This window comes from Pan paniscus, chromosome 8 (genome assembly GCF_029289425.2).
Source record: "Pan paniscus chromosome 8, NHGRI_mPanPan1-v2.0_pri, whole genome shotgun sequence".
In the NCBI taxonomy this organism is placed as follows: domain Eukaryota; kingdom Metazoa; phylum Chordata; class Mammalia; order Primates; family Hominidae; genus Pan; species Pan paniscus.
Genome location: NC_073257.2, coordinates 65,711,132 through 65,737,476, shown reverse-complemented (window position 1 = coordinate 65,737,476; position 26,345 = coordinate 65,711,132). Strand labels below are relative to the sequence as shown.

Sequence of the window (26,345 nt, the reverse complement as noted above, 5' to 3'; positions counted from 1 at the left end):
TAATTAACTAATGGTTTTTCAACTTGAGGAGACAAATGTTCAATGGAAGTGAACAATCAATTCACAGAACTACAGATGATTAGTAATTATGAAAATATTAGAGGGGTGACTGTTGGGAGGTTGTTTTAAAACGCACATTAATTTGGAATTTTGTTAATATAAAACCATCTTAAATTAGATTTACAGGCCATAGATAAAAAGAGTTACAAACTAATGTAAACTTAGTTCTAAGATTTTGGTACAATATAATCTAGAGAATTTGGTGAACAGTGTTAAACCTGGGCATTACATGTGACCTAAAATGGACCGCCTACGTCTTTTCGCGGGGGACTGTTAAATGAAAGTAAGTGGATCGTTTTGTTTTGTTTTCAGTAGGGGAGACAAATATCATCTAGCCATTTTTTTTAAAAAAAAAAAAGCTAGGATGAAAACAGACTTTTTAATACATTACCAATATTTAAAAATACTTTCTAATTTATCTCTCACAAAAGTTATATTTTCACTTTGCCATTGATCTGGCTTCTGTGGCATTAGAATTAAAACTCAGGGAAATAAGTTCATCTGCAAAGGTAACTTTTTTTTTTTTTGTCACAAATAAAGGCTAGAGCAAAGCAATTACTTAAGATTCCCAATGTGTTCAGAAAGGTTTTCTCTGAAATTGTGGAGACTTTTGAATGAGCTTGGAAAATCAATCCATGATGTCCCTCTGTGGGATAAAACATATTTAGCAACCAGATCATGAGAGAAAAGAAAGGAGAAAAATCATCCCACACACTCATAGGTGTGAGTCATTAATTTTTTTTTTTTTTTTTTTTTTTTTTTTTTGAGATGGAGTCTTGCTCTGTCACCCAGGCTGGAGTGCAATGGCATGATCTCCGCTCACTGCAACCTCTGCCTCCTAGGTTCAAGCGATTATCCTGCCTCAGCCTCCTAAGTAGCTGGGATTACAGGCGCCCGCCACCACGTCTGGCTAATTTTTGTATTTTTAGTAGAGACCGGGTTTCACCATGTTGGCCAGGCTCGTCTCAAACTCCTGACCTCAGTGATTCGCCGGCCTTGGCCTCCCAAAGTGCTGGGATTACAAGCGTGAAGCACCGCGCCCAGCCCCGAGTCATTAGTGTTTTATTCATTTGTAGAAAAAACACATTCCAAGCAAATCAAGGAAAACTTGATAGACATTAATCAACATAAGCGTTTCTCTAGTTAAAGCCATTAAATGGGAAGTGTTTATTTCTCACTGATATTTCAATGTATGGAGATTAAAGCTACTTAGGTGTATGGGAGTCTCTTCTGAAAATCACATGACTAAGATGAAAAATGAATAGACGTAATTAAATAAGTATGGAGAATAAGTGTGCTTTTACTTCTGTTTAAAATACAAGTTATGAACCAGATAATCCAAGTGCTTTTTTTAACCATTATAGATTGTACTTCAAAGATTGTATAATGTGTTTTTTCTAAACAAATTTAATCCAAATTAGCATTGCCAGACATTTCCTTTCTTGTCTGTTTTCTTTTTTAACTTATAAAATTCTTTAGAATCTATTATTTTTAGTTGAAACTATCAAAAACTTACTAGAAAATAACATATATAATTTATTTTCTGAAAAATCAGTCTGATAATTCTTCTGTCTTATAGAAGAATTCTTCTGTCTTACGGAAATGTAGGTATTAGTTCCTAGAAGAATCAGATTGGAAAACACCAATACAATTTGAATAACTCAGAAAGACATATCTAAGAAGGAATAGTAAGCAACGGCATGCAGGTCATTGATAATAATTAAGGTGCCATTATCTGTGAAATAAACTGATAAAGCAATATTAGAGCATGAACTCCTGACTCCCACACTGCATTTGCTTTGCACAGATGGTGAGTTTAGTATGATTGCCAGGGATGAAACTAAGGTCAGTTCACCAAGTAAATGAAAATGAATGATGCTTTGGCTCTATTTGTTATTGTTCTTATTCTCTCCTCAGCCAGGTGACTACAACAGACTGCGGTGTCACTGGCCAGGTCATTATGTGTCTATGGAATTTATCCTCTAAAAACACAATCTTTTTTTTTTCTTTCTCCATTGTTTTATTTCAATAATTTAACTGCTAGCTACAACTCCATTATCCCTTAAAGAAAAAAATCAATCAGCATTTCTCCTATAACTCTTCTTACCATGGCTTAAAGAAATCCAAAGACCTTCACATTTTTGCAAATTTCTATTTAACTTCCAATCTCTTAATTGCTTCAAGTGATAGACTCTTGCTTCAATATATACTGTTTTGATATTTACTATCTGGCATCTATATGAGGTTTAGCCCTTTCTATGATTTTATATCAAGTCATTTGTGAAACTGGCAGATAAGCAAAAAGTACATGTTCTCTAAAAGAATCAATTTCAAAACAGTAGGCATCACCTTTCTTAAAATCTCTTTTAGCTACAACACCATCACAGGGTTTCTCTGAGCTTCTGTTGCTTCCTATATCAGCCCCCTGCTTTATGAACTCTGTTTTCAGTCCCTCAAATTTATGAATGTAAGTATGTGTGTATTTATATCTCATTTGATTTTAACCATAAATATAACTGATTATTTGAATAGCATGTATATATAAGCAGAACAGGCTCTATTATAGTGTGGCACCTAACAATTTCTCAATCTTTGTGTTTATGTACAATGAAAATGTTATTTCTCCTTTTCTAAAGATTGCTGTCATTTACTGTAACTCTCTCTAAAGTAGATTTTCTCATACAATGCCTCAGAGCCCCATTCATAATGGCTGTATTTATGGAAGAAAGAAACTAGGGGACTTTCCATGGACTTTTTAGTACTTCACACCAGCTCACTTGATATTTCTTTGGCCATAACTCATCACATGGTCTAACCAACAGCAAAAATGTGCCCCCGCGCCCCCCAAAATAGACTTCGATGTGACAAGAAGGGAAAGCGAATTGGATATTGGGGAAGATTAGTGATACCTGCCAAAGTCTATAGCCCATCTTTTCTCTGCTGATTTATATTACCTTTTGTATGATATGCAAAACCTCATATATGTTTGGGTCTGAAACTGAGAATTTTTTGCTTTTACCTTTTGAGTTTTTTAAATATAATTTTGTATATTTATCTCTACCCCAACAATATACTGGATTATTTGTAACAAGTTTTGATATTATAATTTTATAATAAGTTTTAATACTTGGCAGTGCATTACTCTTCCTTAACAATTTTTTTCAGAATTATTTTGACTATTTTTGGGCATTCACTCAACCCTAAGAGGTTTTGAAAAATTGTTCCAGTTCTAGAAAAGTAAAAACTTGGTGACTATATTAACTTTGTTTTTATAGAATAAATGGATTATAATTGACAGCATTAGGGTATTGAATTATCTTTACACATGGTATAAATATATTTTGTTTTTTGTCTAGGATACACTTTATTATCCAAAAAAGATTTTATAAACTACATTTTTGCACATTTTTAGGAACACTGAAGAATTTATTGTGTTGTAACTGCTTTTGCTGATGAACAGATATGTCATTGATCAATAACTTTTTCTTATTTCTGGCACCATATAAACTTTTAGAAGACTAAACTTTCAGGGGTATCCAATCTTTTGGTTTCCCTGGCCACATTGGAAGAAGAGTTGTCTTGGGCCACATATAAAATACACTTACACTAACGATAGCTGACGAGCTAAAGAATAATAATTACAAAAAAATCATAATGTTTTAAGAAAGTTTACGAATTTGTATCGGGCTGCATTCAAAGCCATACTTGGCATCATGTGGCCCACAGGCCATGCGTTAGAGAGCTTGCTTTACCTGTTGTATATCTTTGATGTTTTCTCTAAGTAAAAAATGTAGTGCCTTCGAATAACAATACTTTTATCTCTTCCTCTGTGTTCTTTAATTATTTTCATTCAGTTTTTAGGGTTTATTGGAAAATACTAATAAGAGTGCCTTTGTTGGCTTCTCTATTTAAAATAAAATGTCTCTAAAGTTTCTTTGCTTAATATTTTAATATCCGTAGGTTTTTGAGGTAGATTATTAAGTTAAGGGATTTCTCAGTGTTCGTAGTTTGTTAGATTTTATTTAAATCATTTTAAAATTTTGAATTTTCCTAAATTATTTTCCTTTTTCTATAATCCATAGAACAAAAAGATGGCAATGTTTTCATTTCAGCATGAACTTCTAATAAAGATCTTAAATAAAATAAGGATAGAAAACAAACACAATAGCTGGGTATAGTGTCATGTGCCTGTATGTAGTCCTAGTTACTCCAGAGACTGAAGCAGGAGAATCACTTGAGCCTGGAGGCAGAGGTGGCAGTGAGCCAAGAAGATCATGCCACTGCACTCCAGCCTGGTGACAGAGTAAGACCCTGTCTCAAAAAAAAAAAAAAAAAGGAAACAGAAAAGAAAAGAAAGAAGGAAAACAAATATAAAAATAACATTTACCTTTTATTTTAAAGAAACGTTTCTCTATGTGACAACTAAAAGTATTTCAATTAATATCTGGAAAGGGGAAGGATAATTTAGGTAACTATTATTGCTCAGCATTGTCTTGAGTACACCAGAAAATGTAGTAAGTCAAGGATAAGTGACAATTGGGAATAAAGGAGATAATGATCTCACTGAAAAAATCCTATAATTGTTTTAACCTTGCAAATCTTCTAGGTTCTATTAAAGAGAAAAAATTAACAAAGTAAAGATCCTAGATAAAAGTTTAATAATCCAAATTTAATCAATTTTTAAAAATTTCCTAGAATTAAGAAAACCCACAAATTCCCAAGAATTTGAATTTGAATGCTAAAAAGTATTCACAATACTTTTTAACAACTTTATTGTGTAACATGTTCAATAAGAAATTTTATGACTTTATTACAAAAACTATGAAATTGTATTGAGGAATCTGAAACAAGATATAAATAATTGAAAAGCCATCATGTTTTAGACTGGAATAACCTAGTGCTATAAATTCTTCTAATATATATATTTTTCAATGTATACATATTTCACTATATATAAATATATAAAATTCTATATATGTACATACATACACATATACATACATATATATCTTGTGAAATTGCCAACTTTTTAAAAGACTTAAACGAAATGTTCCTAAAAGTCATATGGAAAAACAGAGTATCCAACGAATTATATTATTTTCCTCCATTTATTAAATTGTGTTGAATTTTTAAAATAATTTTCTAAGAAGCATATAGGTGATTTGTAAAACTAATCTGTCTCTACTTTTTGATAACTTTGCTTAATGTGTCAGAATTACATAATTCCTAATTTATCTAACTTACTCCACTATCACCTTTTGTGTTTGTCCTGATCATATTTTACCTTTGTTCTATTTTTCCTCCCTCCCTCCCTTCCTTCTTTCCTTCTTTCCTTCCTCCTTCTTCTTTCCCTTTCCCTTCCTTTCTTTCCTCCTCTCTTTCTTTCTTCTTTCTTCCCTTTCTTTCTCTTTCTCCTTCCTTCCTTTCTTCTTTCTCTCTTTCTGCCTCTGTTTTATTGACAAATTTGTTTTCTCCATAATATTCATTGTTATTAAAATTTGGGAGGAAATTTGAAAAGAATTCATTGTAATTCTATTATTTATTGGTTACCTTTCTAATTGATACATATATTTAATTTTGAAGTCTAAATTATTCAGTAGCATGCTTCCTACAGTTAAGAAAAATCATTGTTTCATTTATTAGTCACTTAAAGTTCCTTTCTCAAGCCGTCCCACATTCCTTGTTACTATTTTAAAAATTAGAGTTACACTTTTTTTAACAGTCAATTTTATCAGCATATTTTATTATTATAGATGCATCCATTCCATTGTTTCCTCAATGGTGAACTTCTGTTTATTAAAGTTAATCACTTAATACTTCTTTCAGAGAAATTCTGTATGTATTAACACTTTGCCCATTAAAAAAAAAAAGTGCAGCTCACTGCCTGTGTTTATTTAATTTTACTTAAATATACTCTTTGAGACTGAAGCAAATCTGACTGATTTTTCAATGTGAAAAAATTAAAAAAAAAAAAATTGTTCCTGGAGTTATTTCTAAACAGAAGTGACATCAGAATCATCGGAATCATCAGCGTTGTCTATTTGGGAAAAATCTGATTCATCAAATGAATCGTTAGCCAACAAACATTTGAGAATGATGTTAACATCACACATAGGAATGCTACATTTTCTAAGATTTAACATCTTCAACGATCAAGAATTAGTATAGTTTGTAAATAGAAATACTACTAAAAACAGAATGCTATAAATAGAATGATGTCTTTTGTTTCCAAAGTTGATATACTAGAGCAAAGCGAAAATGATAATAAAAGCGAGCTATTGTGTGGCAAAGTTATCTCTGGGTAAGCACTGCAGTCACAAGTGCTACTGGTGAGCATTCTCAAGGCAAACTGGAAAAGGCTTAAAATCACTTATTAGGTATATGTCTCAAAATACTTTTAATTTTGCTTTAACTCTAGCCTGCTATCTTTCCAGAATACAGACTTCTACTTCTAACATACTTCAGCCCTTTGGATTAATCAGTGTTCCTTTGAACCTATTGCTGATGAGAGATGTCTGTTGTCACTCAAATTGCTGTATTAATATAATATCTTCATGCTGATAATATTCATGATGATGTTCTACAGTTTCACTTCCTTGTCACATATATTATGCTTTATTTACACTCACTGGAAACTGACAGATTTTTTTTTATTGAAATCGTTATATTTTTCATTTTGAGATCTGCATTTACTTTGTACATTCATCTAATCTTATATCCTTCCTTTCTTTTTCTTTTCCTTCCTTTCATTCTTCGCTTTTTGTACTTTATTGTTATATTTTACAGCTTGCTTTATTTCATTGATTTTAGAGCCTACGTATGCTAATTTAAATTCATTTTCGAATTTCACAATTATTTTCACATTTCCTAGAGTAAACTAATTTTCAGAATATTGTTTTATTGCCTGTAGGTCTTAATTTCCTTATATATTTTGGATATTTTTTTCTCTTGATTTCTATAGCTTGCCTTCCCTATTAAAGTACTCATTTGGATTTTTTTTTCTACTCTGCCTCCAAAGGTCCTCTCAGGCTGATGGCTTAGAAAGTCTGTCACAAATGTGATACTGGGTCAACGTCTGATCCAGTTTTTGAATCGATTTGCTCCAAATCTTTCCTATTAATCCATGCCAGCTTTCTAATGCTTCTTCGGGTAAAAGACTTTGTAGAAGTCAAAGCCTTTTAGGCTGTGAATCTGAGCCTTATTTCATTAAGTGAGTCTGGCTTATGTTCTTTGCTTACAGTGGGGCATTTTCTTTAAATAAGACGCTGATTATGCCCTTTGGATTCAAAATCCAAAAGCTTGTTGCCGATACTCATCCTTGGTGACAGACATGATTTTTGTGTTTATGTCTATTTTTTAAATTATCTATTTTCTACTTACGTATTTTCTGTCATTGCTATGTAATTGGATAAATGCAGTTGGTAGTTCTGTAAGCATCAACACTAACAAATTAGAAAGCATAATTTTTTATAAGTGCATTTAATGAAATATAGATTGAGGACCGTCTTTTCCATACTTCTCATTTTCATTCTAAAATATGTAATGATTGCAAAACGGAAACATTTTTAATTCAAGTTTCAAAGCTTGAACTGCTACAATTTGACTCACTCGGGCACATTTAGTGATCGTGGGAAACCCCTCTATTACTACGTATATCCAGATGAACAAACCCTTCATGTCACATGCAAGCTTACCCACAATAAAAGACTGCTTTCATTCTTTGCCAGGTCTGTTGAATTGAAATTTATACCGCAATCAAAAATTATTTGTTTTAACTAAGGAATTATTTTCTCTCTATTTAATTTTATATTTCAAAAAGATGATGTTGCAAGTTCTCAGAAGCTCTTTACCTTCCAGATACTAAAGGATTAGCAGCACCCTACAGCTGGAAACAGGCAAAATGGGTGCAAGGCATCAAGCAGACTTATCAAATATCACTTTAATTACTCTAAAGCAAAAGCATCATTTACCATTCCATTCCAGCTCTGTCAATTTAGGCAGCCACCATACTCTGATGACTGCAGTCTGCTGTGATGACTTTTTATGTGTGAACTAGTCACAATACTATGCATAAAAGAATCCATTCCCTAATCTAAAACCTCTGCCAGTAAAGGACTATTGTTGACAAATTCCCTTTGTTCCATATCTCCCAGCAGATTATCTCTGAAGTGCCCATCAATCCTATACTTTTATAGGTTTTAGTAAATTCCCCTGTGTTTATAGGGGATGTCACACTTGTGCTTCCATTATTTAAATTGCCTGGAAAGCCACATCTCTAATATGGCCACATGCCCAGTGTTGATGAGTATAGATCAGAAATGGCAGAGTCTTTTCATTTTCTAACCAAAAAATAAAATTGCCACTCCAGCTGCCATATTCCTGGGTATTTTATCCCATCAAGTTAAAGAAAAATCTATTGCCCCCAGTACTGCTTTGTCTCCTGTTTTTGAGCTCTGCTGCTATGATCTAACTGCAAGTGTGTCCATACTCATGACAGGCCTTCCTTCCCAACTTGATTCATTCCCAGGCTTGTAAAAGTAAATGGCTTATCTACATGTGAGATTCAGTTCCTCTGCTCTCTCTGTAAGTACAGGGAAAAAAATGTGTGCCCTAGTCAGGGAGGAAAAGTGTATGTCTCTTTAATATCTTCAATTCAATATTCTTTCTAATAATATCACTCATATAATATTAGCTCAATAAAAGTATTGGAATTTAATCCACAGTACAAAGCAAAACACACATAAGAAGTAAAATATAAATACACTTAAATATTAACTTTTAAAATTTATGGCCTTTATCTTTGTATTTAAATAACCATGTTTTTATGTATTATTTAAGTTGAAAGATAGATTTCTTCACTTATAAAATAGAAGTAACACTATCTATTTCATTTTGTTGATGTAAAAATTTAATGTAATAATATACCAAAGTTTTTCAAACCCTGGTTTGCATAAGAATCACCTGGACACATGCTAAAAATGCAGAATAGGTATCCGTTAGATATTCTTATGTAGGATCTGGGACACAGACAAGATAATGCACTTTTTTTTTTTTTGGAAGGATCACATTGATTTGGATGTTAGTAGCCAGTGGACAACTTGAAAATCATTGCTAAATAAAAATTAATTATCACAGTGCTGCCACATATTAAGGATTCTATAGATGCTAATGATTATTGTCTTTTTAATATACTATGCATTGAACCATAATGTGATATTGGTGATACCTACAGGTACTCCATAACTAGGGAGCTGGTAAAACTATTAGCCAGGAATGAATGCAAAGTGAACCCTGCCTGATTCCTGTCCTGTTCTGGATCCCTTGATAAGTCATTAACCTTGTGCTGTCTATGTTCTCAAATTATGAATCTCGAATTCCACTGGTATATAATATTGAGGTGCTCAATGAATAAATCTCATTTTATTTATAGTTTTTCAAAATTGTCTCCTTAAATATTTAATTAGATTGAGCAACACAGAGTTCCATACTTGAATGCATTCTTCTCTGCTCTTTGTATTTCTAAATACTTGGAACAAATCTGAGTGGTTTTAGAAGTTAATCAAACTTCTAAACTTCTTTCCCTGATTGTCTTATTTTGATTTTTCCAGTACCTGAGAATGGTCTGCGTTCTTTACCTCATCATTCAATTTTATTTTTTTCACAACAGTCCCATTGATCAAACAAAAAACAAACAAACAAACCTCCTTTCGCTCAGAGTAAAGTAAATCTAGCCTGTTTGATTCAGGTAGTTGCCTAATATCTACTCAGTTTTCACTGAAAATTGTTTTAAAACTAAAATATGAAAATAGCTGAAATCATAAAAGATTTGGTTGAAAACAAATAAATTGCTTTTTAGGCAACAATATGCTATATCCTTGATTTCCTATTAATGTCAATGGTAATCATTGGAATTGTGAAACTTGGTTTGATTTCAAACTACTGTTTTAATAGAGCCACTCAAAGACAAAAGTAGAATCATCTACTGTCAACCTAATGTGATTTGTGGGAATCACCCATAGGCTATTCTGCATGTGACAGCACAAACCAATATGCAGATAATTGATTCTTTGATTGCAGGTATAGTGACTTATTAAGATGAAAATAAGAAAAAAATCACCTTATAACTAGTTGCCCCTTGAAAAATTTATTTCTGAAAATTTGCCTTACAGCAATTATTTATCATTGGAAGACAGTACAGGAAAGGTTTTGCAGCTGTTGGCTAAATTTCTCAGGGTAGTAAAGACTGAGTTGCCATGTCGTAACATGAATCAGGAAGGAGAGAATAATGAACCAAAAATACAGACATGAATGTTGAAAGAAAAGGTGGAAAAACTTGAAAGAAGATTTTAACTACTTTACAGTTGTGTCCAGGCTTGTCTGTACCCCTAAATAATCTTATGTGACAGATTTGACTCTAGGTTATGTCTAGGAACTGCTAAGTAGAATTAGCATTACTCTCTGGCCACATCTACTGGATGGAAGATTTTAGAATCGATGTGAATTGAGATCAATATACTTTGAATTTGACCCTTAGCAGGAGGAGAAATTTAAATTATTTCCTAATACTAAATTTTAAAGTGATTTTTTTCTTTATATTTTTGAACATTTCAGTTGAGCAGGTGAAGAGAATATATTAGGAATTAAGAATCTAAACCAAATTGGAAAATGTGAACTTACAGTTATATCCTGCCTAATGTCTTCTATATCATGATATTGATAAATGGTCTTCAATAATAATTCCTAATTATTCAACATCCCATCCATTCTTAAAAAGAAGTGAGGAATATTAGATATCTAAAATTCATATTCGTACAAGCCATAGAGTTTGACTATAGTGAATGTAGAGAACAGGAGGAAAAAACAAAATTGGCAAGGCCAAGAATTAATCCACAGCCAATTTCAGGGCTAGAGGAACTAATGGCATAATAGCACTGTTTCCACAAAAATACTGACTTCTATTTCAAAAACAGTGTAAAATAGAATATGTGTTTATGTAACAAGAGCTGATTTATATATCGAAAGGATCATATCTGATAGCTCATACGGCACACTATACCAATATTTTTAATCAGAACAGTGGTCCAAACCTGGTTCCTATGTGAACCTAGTTTAAAGTATGCCTTTAGGCAGCAGGAACAGGGCCACCTATGGTCTTTGTGACATGAAATGCTACAGCTTAATTTCATTTTTACTTATTTGAGTTTTCACCATTCAGGCTTTAGAATCTGATTATATTTAGTGATAAGGGAATTGAAGTCTAAGATCACCTCAACTAAACTTATCCAACTCCTTTACTAAAGCCTTCATCGAATCCTATAAAATCACCTTCTCCCTTCAATTATGGATAAAGAGCTCAGTAAAGATAAAGTTCACTGAATTGTCAAATTCCTCATAGAAAAAGATAATTTGTTCTTAAATATTTCAGGATAAAACTTCAAGTAATATAGAAGATAAAGTTATTCTTACTATTGTGATAGTAGTGTTGCCCCTGGACCCCAGTCATTGAATCTTCATGGGGCTCAATGTTTCACTACATTAGATCTTAATTTTTAATATTTTTAATGTAGTTTTTTAACATATATTCTTTTCATATTGTGTTTACGAGGAGGAGAATGAGTAAGAGTTGAATTGATGGAGGATTGTCACTGTGCCTAACAAGAGATGGTGATGGCTTGACCAAATTATCTTAGTGCCCAGAGCCACCCATAAGGCTAAGCTGTAGCAATATTAGTGGCTGCTTGAAGAGTAGTGTACAATCCTAAAATTTCGCTTAATGGAGGAGGAGTTTCTTTATAATCAGTCCTTTAAACACTGTGCCATAGAGAGAAGTCTGAATCAGAAAATGTCTTCAATTTGTGTGTCAAAGTGAACTTTTCAAACAGAACCAAGACTAGAGAACATATAGAATAAGAATGAGACAGGTTGGAGTATGGGGAAGCTTTCAAGGAGCTTGGAAAGGAGCAGTATAAAGAAATGAAAGCAGATATGAAGATGTTTCCAAGAATGTTAAATGTCCTCAAAAATGTTTTTTAATAGAGGGAAGCAAACTTCTGTAAGTTATAGGTGAACTCTTTAAAAGGGCAAAAAGGGGCCCGTCAAGGTGGCTCTTGTCTGTAATCCCAGCACTTCAGGAGGTGAAGGTGGTGGATTGCTTGAGCCTAGTAGTCCAAGACCAGCCTGAACAACATAGTGAGACCCTGCCTTTACAAATTAGTTGGGTGTGATAGTGTGCACCTGTAGTCCTAGCTACTTGGGAGGCTGAGGCAAAAGGATTGCTTGAACCTAAGAATTCAAGGCTGCAATGAGCCATGATCACACCACTGCACTTCAGCCTGGGCAACAGAACGAGGCCCTGTCTCTAAAAAAAAAAAAAGTAAAAAGGGCTAGGCAGACAGCAGCTCAAGGCTGTCTAAACATGACAAGATAGACCAAATCAGTGACCTTTCTGACTTGGAAGACTATCCTGTAGAAACGTTGTCAGCCTCATAGCTGACTTTTAGTTTAAATTTACTCCTAGAGATAAGATGATTGCCTGCTCTGAGCATACCACAGAAATACTTTTGGGAGAGAGCTGCTTTTTTATAGATAGAATTCAATCTGAACATGTGTTTATGGAAAACACTTGTTTCCCAATACTTTGCAATTTGTATTTAATAATCTAATAGGATTTGACTGTGTACCCACCCAAATCTCATCTTGAATTGTAGCTCACATAATCCCCACTTGTTGTGGGAGGGACCTGGTGGGAGATAATTGAATCATGGTGGTGGTTTCCCCCATACTGCTCTTGTGGTAGTGAATAAGTCTCATGAAATCTCATGGTTCTATAAGGTGGAGTTTCCCTGGACAATCTCTCTTTTTTTGCCTGCCACCATGTAAGACATGCCTTTTGTCTTCCACCATGATAGTGAGTCCTCTCCAGCCACGTGGAACTGTGAGTCCATTAAACCTCTTTTTTCTTTATAAATTACCCAGTTTCAGGTACGTCTTTATCAGCAGCATGAAAATGGACTAATATATAATCTGTGGGCCATAATGATTCAATATCTCATTCTTAAGGTTTTAAATAGTTCTATTTTTATTCTAACTAAATGCTATCTTGGATTATGATGGTACAGGAATTGTACTATGCCAAAAAGTTCCATACTGGTCCAGAAATCCTACTCTTCAATGTCAAGGCCAAATTCCATGTGAATCAGTGGCTATAAAATATAATAACCATTACAATAATAATTTTTATGATGAAATTATTAGTCACTACATGTATTCATTCTTTATATATATGCCAGGTACATTCTATCTATCTAAACTAATCTTCAAATATCTTCATGAGAATGTGCTATTATTTTAATCCTACAGATAAAAAAGTAAAATATTTATTAATTTTAGCAGCTGTAATTTTGGTAGAAGATGAAATTTTCTTAGTTAAGATCAATGATCATAATCAAATACCTAGAGAAATAAAATGTTTTCAATTTGTCACACTGCTGTTAATCAGCATCATGCATGGAACTATTGGTTATGGGCTTATAAATATAAAATGTATTTTATTCCACATTAATAAATATGTCAAAACTTTTAAACTTAAATTAATATATACTGGAGCATGATGGCAGAATATTTAAACAATAAAATGAAGTCTGTCCTCTTTTTTTTTTTTGCATAGTCAATGTTCAAAGTTCATGGTTGTTCCTATATTAGGCACTAGAGTTGATATGACACAGTGATGCAGAAGCCACATATTTCTTTTATAAAGTAACTTGCAAATGTCACCTATTCTTGATCATAGATACTTTTTTTTGGTTTGGGTTTTGTAACTTATTTTAAACGCAGTGGCTCACACATGCAATCCTAACACTTTGGGAGGCCAGGACGGGTAGAACACTTGAGCCCAGGAGTTTAAGACCAGCCTGGGTAACATTATGAAACCCCATCTCTACCAAACAAAACAAAACAAAACAAAACAAAACAAACAAACAAACAAACTATATATATATATATATATATATATATATATATGCCATGGTATCATGCACCTATACCTACAGTTCCAGCCACTCAGGAGGCTGAGGTGGGAGGATCCCTTGAGCTGAGGAGATGGTGGTTGAAGTGAGCTGAGATCATACCACTGCACTCCAGCTGGAAAACAGAGTGAGACTCAGTCTCAAAACAAACAAACAAACAAACAACCCCCCCCCACACACACACACAAACAAAAAACAAACAAACAAAACTTAAATATTATTCTGGAGTTACCTAATCCTCTAAATTTTTTTAGAAGGCAAGTTTTCCAGGACAATTACATTTTGGTCATTCGATGTCTTTGATGAAAATAGTGATTTAAATATTTTATCAAAATTTATTATTTATTTTCTACCTAATTATTATGAACTCCATCTACTTAGGAAGTTTTTAGAGATATTCTAGTGATAGACAATTGTGGTTGATCCTAGAAAGTAGAGTTACCTACTCAGAGCAGTTGCCAAAATATTAACCATAAATATCCTTTCTCTCTCAAACCTTAAATGAATATTATTCACTAATGTTTTCATTTATTTTTAAACAACTTACCTATTGAGTGCTATGTATCCTACTTGATGTTCAGTATAGGGATGAAGTAATGAATATGTGATTTATTAAATAAGCATTTACTAATCTACTGGACTAAACACAAAAGAAAGAGTCCAACAGATCACAATTTCTGATTATCTGTTGATTCAGTAAATAATTCCCCAAAGAAATGCAATTCAATGACTATCTCCTCCCTGAAAAAAGAAAAACTATACTGTCTTCAGTTTTCCAAAGTTTACAATTTATCTATATGTACAAGAGCTTTTTTGAAAGAGTATGTCTTAAATCATTGACAATTAGCCCAGACAGGGAAAGTCACACTTCTGTTGACTGAGGTTTGGTACCTGCATGAATGGCTTAACTTTAGGTAAAAGTAAAGGAGGGAAAAATAATCAATCCAGTTTCAGCAGACAGCATCACAGATTTAGTGATTAATTTAATGAGCCTGGGTAAGAAAGACATGAGAAAGACTATTTTATGTATTTGGGGGGCAAGGTGTAAATTTATTTTATAAAGGTAATAATTGAAAAAATGGGCATGTCAATTATACTTTTAAACTTTTAAAAAAATTATTGCTTTATAGACCAATACACTCAATAATTTAGACAGTTAGTTTTGTTTTGTTTTCTCCCTTCCAGCACTAATCAAATTAACATTTCTTCAATTGAGCAACAAAAGAAGTTGTTGAATGATGTTCACTAGACATGCTGGAGTAAAAAATTGACGGTCAGGTTTCCATGAGCCACCCTGCAACTCTACTCAGTAATTTTATTTAATCTATTTCTATTCATTTGTCTGTTTTAAAATATTTCATATTGTTGGTAAGGCTAAGAAGCCTGTATCATTCCATTTAGGTATCAATTCCTTGATGAACTAATGAAAGGCATAACTCAGCATGCTGCAGTTCCACAGTTTGGATAAAAAGTGTAACCATTTCAGATACACTCAGAATAAAGTAAAATAGATCAAAAAGTGTGAAGAAGTAAGTCACGCATGAAATTGGAGTGTATTGTCAAAATAGGTTTAAAACCAATAAAAAACTATTATAAATATTCAATTCCCTATCAAACAAAGGCAGTAGATGAATGCTGAAGAAGCCACAAACAGGAGATCAGAATAGTTTCAGAAGAAAAAAAAAAATAGAAAACCAAAGAATAGTTTAGAAAAAATGATAGATAAGAGGCAGGACTTAGTTGCAGCTCCAACTCAGACAGACAGAACAGTGTGTGGAGGCACACACTGTTGTGAACTTTTGCTCCAAGAACTACCCCAGGAACATGCTGGGAAAGCTGAGAAAATCCACAGACCCTTTGAAGGAAGTGGCTTGCTACTGCAGGCTCTGTGAGACAGCTGAAAAACTGAATGTCCAAAATGTAAGAGGGGAATCACCTGCCCGTGAAAACACACATTCTCACTGGGGAATCTGAAGGGTCAGATCACGGGATAAGGATCTTATCTGGAGCTGAGATAAATTTAGAGAGCTGGATAAAATATAGGGGTAGAGGAAGCAGCAGAAACAGCCCTGTGGGCACTCTTGGTCCCCAGCAAAGCCATTCCTGACTTTGTCCTGCAGGTGTCCTTGAGGAGGGCTGCCAGTGGAATTAAGGAAAGACCACAGCGAGAAGGAAACTTCCAGCTGAGCTTTGTAACAATTTTGACTAAACTCAAAGTTTCCCGGACAGAATCGGGGGGAGGGGGCAAACTGGGAGTACAGATACAAACACAAAAGCCATGGCAGGTAGGGGGGTAAGGAACCTGAAAGTTCTGCTTGCTTTCTCAGTGGGGTGGTTTTGTAGCCTGGGGCAAGTTCTCAGCCCTGCTGACTGGCTGCCAGGAAAGAAACTCAGTGCTGCTGGGGGAGCACCATGAGAGTGAGGCTGGCCTTTTGGGCTGTGTAGGAGCTGGGTGAGGTCTGTCACTGCTGGCTTTCCCTCACTTCCCAGATGACCTGTATGATGCAGGAGAGGCAGTCATAATCCTCCTGGTAAGGTAACTTAATCAGCCTGAGAACCACTCCCCCATTTCCCAGGGCAGCTTCAGCAACCCTGCCAAAGGAGGGTCTGAGATCCAACACCCCTAACCCTGCCCCTACCCTGGTAGTCAAAATCAAAGGACATAATCTCTGGAGAGCTTTATGGCCCCATCCACCACCTGAGAAACCTGAATACTTATCCAGGCGACCCTAGGGCTAGCTTATATCCCCCCTATACTACTGCAACTGATGCTCTCTTGAAAGCACCACCTCCTGGATGGAGGCCAAAAAAACTATGACCTAGGACCCATACAGAGTCCACTTCACTCCCCTTTTACCTCCACCAGAGCAGGTGCTAGTGTCCACGACTAAGAGACCTAAACATGGATCACAACACAGGATTCTTTGCAGACACTCTCCAGTACCAGCCAGGAGGACAGAAGTTCTGCTGAGTGGCTAGACCCAGAAGAGAAATAACAATCACTGTACTTTGGGTCTCAGGAAGCCCCATTTCCAGGGGAAGGGAGAGAACACCATGTCAAGGGAGCACCCAGTGGGACAAAAGAACTTGAACAACAGCCCTTGAGTCCCAGATCTTCCCTCTGACATAGTCTACCCAAATGAGAAAGAACCAGAAAAACAATCCTGGTAATATGACAAAACAAGGTTTAACACCCCCAAAAGATCACATTAACTCACAAGCAATGAATCCAAACCAAAAAGAAATCTCTGAATTGCCAAAAAAAAAAAAAAAGAATTCAGAAGGCCAATTATTAAGTTACTCAAGAAGGCACCAAAGAAAGGTGAATACCAATTTAAAGAAATAAAAAAAGAATAATAATATAGAATACAGACAGAAAAATCACCAGAGAAATTGACAGCATAAATAAAAAACAGTCACACCTTTGGAAATGAAGGACACACTTAGAGAAATGCAAAAGACACTGGAAAGTCTCAACAATAGAATCAAACAAGCAGAATAAAAACTTCAGAGCCCATAGACAAGGCTTTGAAATTAACCCAATACAACAAAGACAAAGAAAAAAGATTTTTAAAAAATGAACAAAGCCTCCAAGTTTGGGGTTATGTTAAATGAATAAATGACTAAAACTAAGAATAATTGGTGTTTCCTGCATGTTCTCCCTCATAGGTGGGAGTTGAACAATGAGAACACGTGGACGCAGGGAGGAGAACATCACACCCTGGGGCCTGTCAGTGGGTGAGGGGCAAGGGGAGGGAGAGCATAAGCCCCTAATGCAAGAGGGGCTTAAAACCTAGATGACAAGTTGATGGGTATAGCAAACCACCAATGCACATGTATATCTATGTAACAAACCTGGACATTCTGCCCATGTATCCCAGAACTTAAAGTATAATTAAAAAAAAAAAAACGAAAGAAAAAGCTTTACTGAGATATTAGGAAGTTAGATTGAAAATTCTTATTGGAATTGTAAGAAATGACAGATACAGGATATTTTTAATTTGCTGGCAGCTATCAGGTGCTGTTTAGCATATTCTTGCCTGGTTAGAGGTACAGTAGTGTAGTATGTAATAAAAGAAGGTGTATTATATGAGGATTTGAGTTCAGGCAATGTCACATGTAACTGTATGAATGTGGATCCCATGATTTTAAAAAATTGTCTATAGTAAACAGTAGTTCTACTAAAAAAAAAAAAAAGAATAATTGGTGTTCTGAGTAAAAAGAGAGATGTAAAAGTTTGGAAAACATATTTGAGGAAATCAAGAAAAATGTCTCTGGCCTTCCTGGAGATCTAGACATCTAAACATAAGAAGTTCAAAGAAGACCCAGAAAATTCTTCACAAAAAGATCATTGCATAGGCACATAGTCACCAGGTTATCTGAAGTCAATTTGAAAGAAAGAATCTTAAGAGCTGTGAGGCAAAAGCACCAGGTAACCTATAAAAGAAAACCTATCAGATTAACAGCAGATTTCTCAGCAGAAACCCTACAAGCTAAAAGGAACTGGGGCCCTATCTTCAGCCTCCTTAAACAAAATGATTATCAGCCAAGAATTTTGTGTCCAGAAACTACGCTTCATAAATGAAGGAAAGATACAATCTTTTTCAAAAAAACAAATGCTGAGAGAATTCACTAGTACCAAGCCAGCACTACAAGAACTATTAAAAGCACCTCTAAATCTTGAAACAATTCTTTGAAATACACCACAATAGAACTCCCTTAAAGCATAAATGTCACAGGACCTAAAATACAAGAACACATTTTTTAAAAAGGCAATAACTAGTGAGATAAATAGAATAGCACCTCACTTTTCAATACTAATGTTGAATGTAAATGGCCTAAATGCTCCACTTAAAAAAGAGAATGGCAGAATGGATGATTTGACCAACCAAGTATCTGCTGCCTTCAAGAGACTCACCTAACAAATAAGAACTCACATAAACTTAAGGTGAGAGGGTTGAAAAGATATTTCATGCAGATGGACACCAAAAGTGGGCAGGAGTAGCTAGTCTTATATCAGAACAAAACACACTTTAAAGCAACAACAGTAAAAAAAAGACAAAGAGGGACATTATATAATGATAAAATGACTAGCCCAATAAAATATCACAATCCTAAATATATATGCACCCGACGCTGGCTCTCCTAACTTTACTAAACAATTGCTACTAGACCTAACAAATGAGATAGAGAGCAAAACAATAATAGTGGGGGACTTCAATATTCCACTGACAGCACTAGACATGTCATTAAAACAAAAGGTAAACAAAGAAAGAATGGACTTAATCTATACCTGGAACAAATAGACATTTAAAAAAATATTTTTATGTCCCTAGGTTTTGGTGAAACAGGTGATATTTGGTTATGTGAGTAAGTTCTTTAGCGGTGATTTGTAAGATTTTGGTACACCCCATCCACCCATCACCCAAGCAGTATACACTGAACCCAATTTGTAGTCTTTTATCCCTCAGCCACTTTCCACCCTTTCTCCCTGAATCCCCAAAGTCTATTCTGTCATTCTTATATCTTTGCATCCTCATAACATAGTTCTCAGTTATGAGTGAGAACATGTGATGTTTGGTTTTCCAATCCTGAATAACTTCACTTAGAATAATAATTTCAAACCTCATTCACCTTGCTGTGAATGCCGTTAATTCATTCCTTTTTATGGCTGACTAGTATTCCATCATATATATGAGATACATATGTATATATATACATACATATATATGTGTATATATGTATATATAAGCATATATGTATGTATATATACTTACACATACGTGTATATGTATATATACATATACACATATGTGTATATACATATGTATCACATATACACATATATACATATGTATCACATATACACATATATACATATATATACACACACACATATATATGTATGTATGTATATATACACCACAGTTTCTTTATCCAGTCATTGATTGATGGGCCTTTGTGTTGGTTCCACATTTTTGCAATTGCAAATAGAACACATAGACTTCACAGGTATTTACAGAACATTCTACCCAACCACTGCAGAATATACATTCTATTCATCACCACATGGAACATTTGCCAAGGGAGACCATATGATAGGTCACAAAACAGGTCTCAATAAATTTAAGAACATCAAAATTATATCAAATACTCTCTTAGACCACAGTGGAATAAAATGAGAAATCAACTCCAAAGGGAACTTGCAAAACCATGCAAATACATGAAAATTAAATAACTTGCTTACATATGATCATTGGGTCAACAATGAAATCAAGATGAAAATTTAAAAATTCTTGAACTAAATGATAATAGTAAAACAAGCTATCAAAACCTCTGTAATACAGCAAAAGCCAATCACTGAATGCCTACAAAAGTCTGAAGGATAGGCACTCTAAGGTCATACCTAAAGGAACTAGAGAAACAAGAACAAACCAAACCCAAACCCAACAGAAGAAAAGAAATAACAATGATCAGAGCAGAACTAAATTAAATTGAATCAAAAAGCAATATGAAAGATGAATGAAACAAAAAGCTGTTTCTTTGAACAGATAATCAAAATTGATAGACAATTAATGAGATTAACCAAGAAGAGAGAAGATGCAAATAAGCTTAATTAGAAATGAAACAGGAGAAACTTCAAGCACCTCAGAAATACAAAAGATCATTCAAGGCTCTATGAACACCTTTACTCACACAAAGTAGCAATCCTAGAGGACAGTGATAAGTTCCTGAAAATATACAACCATTCTAGATTAAACCAGGAAGAATTAGAAACTCTGGACAGACCAATAACAAGCAGCAAGATTAAAATGGTAATAAAAAATTGTCACCAAAAATGTCCTTCACAGCTGAATTCTTTCATACATTCAAAGAAGAATTGGTACCAATCCTATTTACATTATTCCAAAATATAGAGAAAGAGGGAATCCTCCCTAAATCACTCTATGAAGCTAGTATTTCCCTAATACCAAAACCAGGAAAAAACATAGCAAAAAAAGAAAACTACAGACCAGTATCTCTGATGAACATAGATGCTGGAATCCTAAACAAAATACTAGCTATAGTCAAATCCAACAGCATATCGAAAAGAAAATCCACCATGATCAAGTGGGTTTCATACCAGGGATGCAGGGACGGTTTGACAACCACAAATCAATAAATATTACACACCACATAAACAGAATTAAAAACAAAAATCACATGATCATCTCAATAGACGCAGAAAAAGCATTTGACAAAACCTAGCATCTTTCTATAATTCAAACCCTCATCAAAATCAACATAGAAGAGATTTACCTAAAGGTAATAAAAACTATCTACGACAGATCTACAGCCAACATTATACTGAATAAGGAAAAGTTGAAAGCTTTCCCCCTGAGAACTGGAACAATACAAAGATGTCCACTTTCACTACTTCTATTCAACATAGTACTGGAAGTCCTAGTCAGATCAATTGGACAAAAGAAAGAAATAAAGGGTATCAGATAGATAAAGTCAAACTGTCACTGTTTGATGATGATATGATTGTATACCTAGAAAACCCTAAAGACTCCTCCAAAAAGCTCAGAGAACTGATGAATGAACTCAGTAAACTTTCAGGATACAAAATTAATGTACACAAATCAGTAGCACTGCCATACATCAATAATGACCAAGGTGAGAATCAAATTAAGAACTAAACCCCTTTTACACAGCTGCAAAAAAACAAAATACTTAGGAATATACCTAATCAAGGACAGGAAAGACCTCTACAAGGAAAAGTACAATATACATATATTGCTGAAAGAAATAGATGACACATACAAATGGAAACACATTCCGTACTCATGAATGGGTAGGATCAATATTGTAAAAATAACGATATTCCCAGAAGCTATCTACAAATTCAATGAAATTCCCATCTAAGTACCTCTATAATTCTTCACAGAACTGGAAAAAACAATCCTAAAATTCATGTGGAACTAAAAAAGAGCCCACACAGCCAAAGCAAGACTGAGCAAAAAAAAAAAAAAAAAAAAAAACCCACAAATCTGTAGACATCACATCACCCAACTTCAAACTATACTATAAGGCCATTGTATTAGTCCATTTTCATGCTGCTAATAAAGACATATCCAAGACTGGGTAATTTATAGAGGAAAGAGATTTAATGGACTTGCAGTTCCACATGGCTGGAAAAGCCTCACAATCATGCAGAAGGCAAGGAGGGGCAAGTCACATCTTACATGGATGGCAGCAGGCAAAAATAGAGAGCTTATGCAGGGAAACTCCCCCTTACAAAACCATTAGATCTTATAAGACTTCTTCACTATCACGAGAACAGCATGGGAAAGACCTGCCCCATGATTCAATTACCTACCACTGGGTCCCTCCCACAACATGTGGAAATTGTGCAAGCTACAATTCAAGATAAGATTTGGGTGGAGACACAGCCAATCCATATCAGCCATTGTCAGCCAAACAGTATGGCACAGGTACAATAATAGGCACATAGACCAATGGAACAGAATAGAGAACCTAGAAATAAAGCCAAATATTTAAAGCCAACTAATTTTCGACAAAGCAAACAAAAACATAAAGAAAGGGTACTCTATTTAACGAATGGTGCTGGAATAACTGAACTGCTAAGCCACATGTAGAAAGAAGAAGGAAGCTGGATACTCATTTCTCACCTTACACAAAAACCAACTGAAGATAGATCAAAGACTGAAATCTAAGACCTGAAACTATAAATATTCTAGAAGATAACATTGGAAAAACCCTTCTGGACATTGGCTTAGGCAAAGACTTCATGACCAAGAACCCAAAAGCAAATGCAACAAAAACAAAGATAAATAGATGGGACTTAATTAAACTAAAAAGCATCTGCCTAGCAAAAGAAATAATCAGCAGAGTAAACAGACAACCCACAGAGTGGGAGAAAATCTTCTCAAACTGTGCATCCAGCAAAAGACTAAAAGCCAGAATCTACAAGGAATTCAAACAAATCAGAAAGAAAAAAACAAACAATGCCATTATAAAGTGGGCTAAGGATATAAACAGACAACTCTCAAAAGAAGATATACAAATGCCCAAGAAACGTATGAAAAAAATGCACCACATCACTAATGATCAGGGAAATGCAAATCAAAATTGCAAGGTGTTACCACCTTACTCCTGCAAGAATGGCCATAATCAAAAAATAATATATATTGGCATGGAAGTGGTAAAAAGGGAACACTTTTACACTGCTGGTGGGAACGTAAGCTAGTACAACCACTATGGAAAACAGTGTGGAGATTACTTAAATAACTAAAAGTAGATCTACCATTTGATCCAGCAATCCACTAATGGGTATCTATTTAGAGGAAAAGCAATCATTAATTGAAAAAGATACATGGACACGGATGTTTACAGCAGCACAATTAGCCATTGCAAAAATATGGAATCACCCCAAATGCCCACCAATCAATCAACAAGTAAAGAAAATGTGTTTGTGTGTGTGTGTATACACACATATATACACATACATATACATATGTGTGTGTGTGTGTGTGTGTGTGTGTGTGTGTGTATATATGAAGCTAGTATTTCCCTAATACCAAAACCAGGAAAAAACATAGCAAAAAAAGAAAACTACAGACCAGTATCTCTGATGAACATAGATGCTGGAATCCTAAACAAAATACTAGCTGTAGTCAAATCCAACACCATATCAAAAAGAAAAAAACATCATGATCAAGTGGGTTTCATACCAGGGATGCAGGGATGGTTTGACATCCACAAATCAATAAATATTACACACCACATAAACAGAATTAAAAACAAAAATCACATGATCAAGGAAGCCCTTTTTTATCTCTGAGACTTGAGCAACAGAATGCAGAGGTCTTCCTCACTCAGACCAGAACTGTGGTGGCCATGGCTTGGGGCTGGGATGAATTTGGAACTCTAAGTCCTTTCAGTTAATCAAAGGCTGCACCACCAATTAATTGAATCCTGGGTAGATGTAGGGCTTACTCATCTCTCGTTTCTCCATTCAGTTTGCTCTGCCTATACTGATATCCCAAATATATATATATATATATATATACATACACACACACAAACACACACACACACACATATACACACATATGTATATTTATACACACACAAACCTGAAATTATGTATATGTAATATAAAATATCAATAATAGCTACATTGCTTTAAGCATCTCTATATCTTCATTGTACTAGAGCTTTGTAGTATAGTGATTAAGACAGTATATGGAGACATACATGGTCTTAATGTAGAGACATACTCTCTAGAGGGGAAACAAAACTAGTTTTGTGACCTAAGGCAAATTATTTAAACTGTCAGGGCCTCAGTTTCCTTATCTTTAAAATGGCAACAAAATGAACAGTTTTTAACTCATGATTTTATTGAAAGTATGAGAAGAGATAATGCACGTAAGTTCCTTAGAAAAGTGTCAGCAAGTTTCTCATCACACCTACCAGTGGATATTTCCAGCAAGTGTTCAGGAAATTTTAGCTGTTAAGATTTTATGAATGATGGAAGCAAGAGATCAGTAAGGTTCAGACATACAGCTGAAAATCTGTGGAGTCAGCACAAGAACTTAGCTTTTCCTAAGCCCTAAAATCACATTCTTCTATTTTGTTCTTTCTCTCCAATGTCAATAATGTTATTGTCTTTCAATTTTCAGGCAGTGAACAGAGTCCAGAGCCAGGCACCTGGGGTTTAAATCTGAGCCTGTCACCTAACAGCTGTTAAGCCTTCAGAAAATTAGTGTCTTTACTCCTCAGATGACTCTTTTCTAAAGTGTAGATAATAATAACACCTAGAGTTGTGATAATAAATTAAATAATGTAATTGAAGTGCTTAAAATAGACCTGGTACATAGTAAGTTCTATGTAAACTTACTATCAAAATTATCATTATTTACCACCTGTTTTTAGGTACTGGTCTAATCTCAGTCATGGTATATCTTCTTTAAGAAAAGAGATAATGTCTCACATACTGTAACTTATAAATTCCTGATCACATCTACCAGTAGATAGTTAATAATATTTATCAACTGTAACTTATAAATTCCTGATCATATCTACCAGTAGATATTTAATAAATATTTATCAAATATTAATTTTTGATGCCAGAAAAAATGACTTCTAAGAGTATTAATTTTTAACAATAAAATGATTACAGTATGGTTTTTAATATTATTTGGTAAGTCTATCTCTAGTTTATTGGGCCTGAAAAATGACTTCAATTTTCTGAATACCCACATTAAATTTCAAATATTACTTAAAACCGTTATCATCTTACACTAATCATACTTTGGTCCCTTGGAAATTCATAAGGCAATTTTTGAAAAAGAATTTATAAACTCTATAAAAAGTTCCTACTTTCAAATGTAAAAATTGCTTAGATACAAAAGAATATGGTTCAATGAGAATTCAGAGGAATGTTAGGTAAGTTTGGGCTATATATTTTCTTTCTCATCTACACAGAAAAATCAGTAAAGGATCATTTATCAAGGATGAAATTACAGTCAGTTTTGTCACAAGAAATAGCTACTTAAGAAGCCCTTAGTAGTAAAGCTGGTGAGTAGCAAAAACTAAAGGCAAGTCAGAAACAATTTAGGATGTCAAAATGCCAAATATGTCTCTACATTGGAGGGAAAATTTTACAGTTATAACCAGAGCTTCTTAAAAGTTTAACAGCGAGCTGACTCAGACTGAAGAATTTGGGCAAGTTCATATACAAGGACTCCAGAAGAAATACAGAGAAACATTAAAAGAAATGCCCTAAGCTGTAAAATCAGCTTCTGCCTGAATGGTATTGCTGTTCTTTTTACTTCAGATGAAAAAGCATAATGAGCTCATTTCTTTTCAGGTTTATTTTACATTTGCTAGGGAAAAAGAAAGAGAAAAGTATAGGAGCTTAGAGATTCTGAGTATGGGTCTAGTGAATATCCATTTAGAGTTGGAAAACAAGCCTTCAGCATGGAATTTAACTATCACATATAAGAAACACTTTACTTGTGGGAGGAACAGATGCCAATGAAATGATAGTTTATCAACAAATTGGACAATTTAGGCGACAAGATGAGAGATTATGTCTGAATTTCCTTATAACTTCCAAAAGCATTCAGGCTATTTTACATATTCTGAAACTATATCTGTGTAAAGATAAAATATCTCAATGATGTAAGAAAGATTACTCAGTCATTGACAAAGACATTCTTTAGAGTAAACTGAATAAGTGAGACCATTTTG

The 26,345-nt window shown here is 34.3% G+C and overlaps 1 long non-coding RNA gene across 1 annotated transcript in view; it reads right to left on the bottom strand.

Moving 5' to 3' along the window:
* The window catches only part of LOC134731100 (uncharacterized), a 368,226-nt gene extending 353,911 nt beyond the window's left edge, over nt 1–14,315 (bottom strand). The window contains exon 1 of the long non-coding RNA XR_010113186.1: nt 14,107–14,315. This is a non-coding gene — a long non-coding RNA (uncharacterized LOC134731100). The remainder of the gene's footprint in view (nt 1–14,106) is intronic.
* Nucleotides 14,316–26,345: the final 12,030 nt, after the last annotated feature.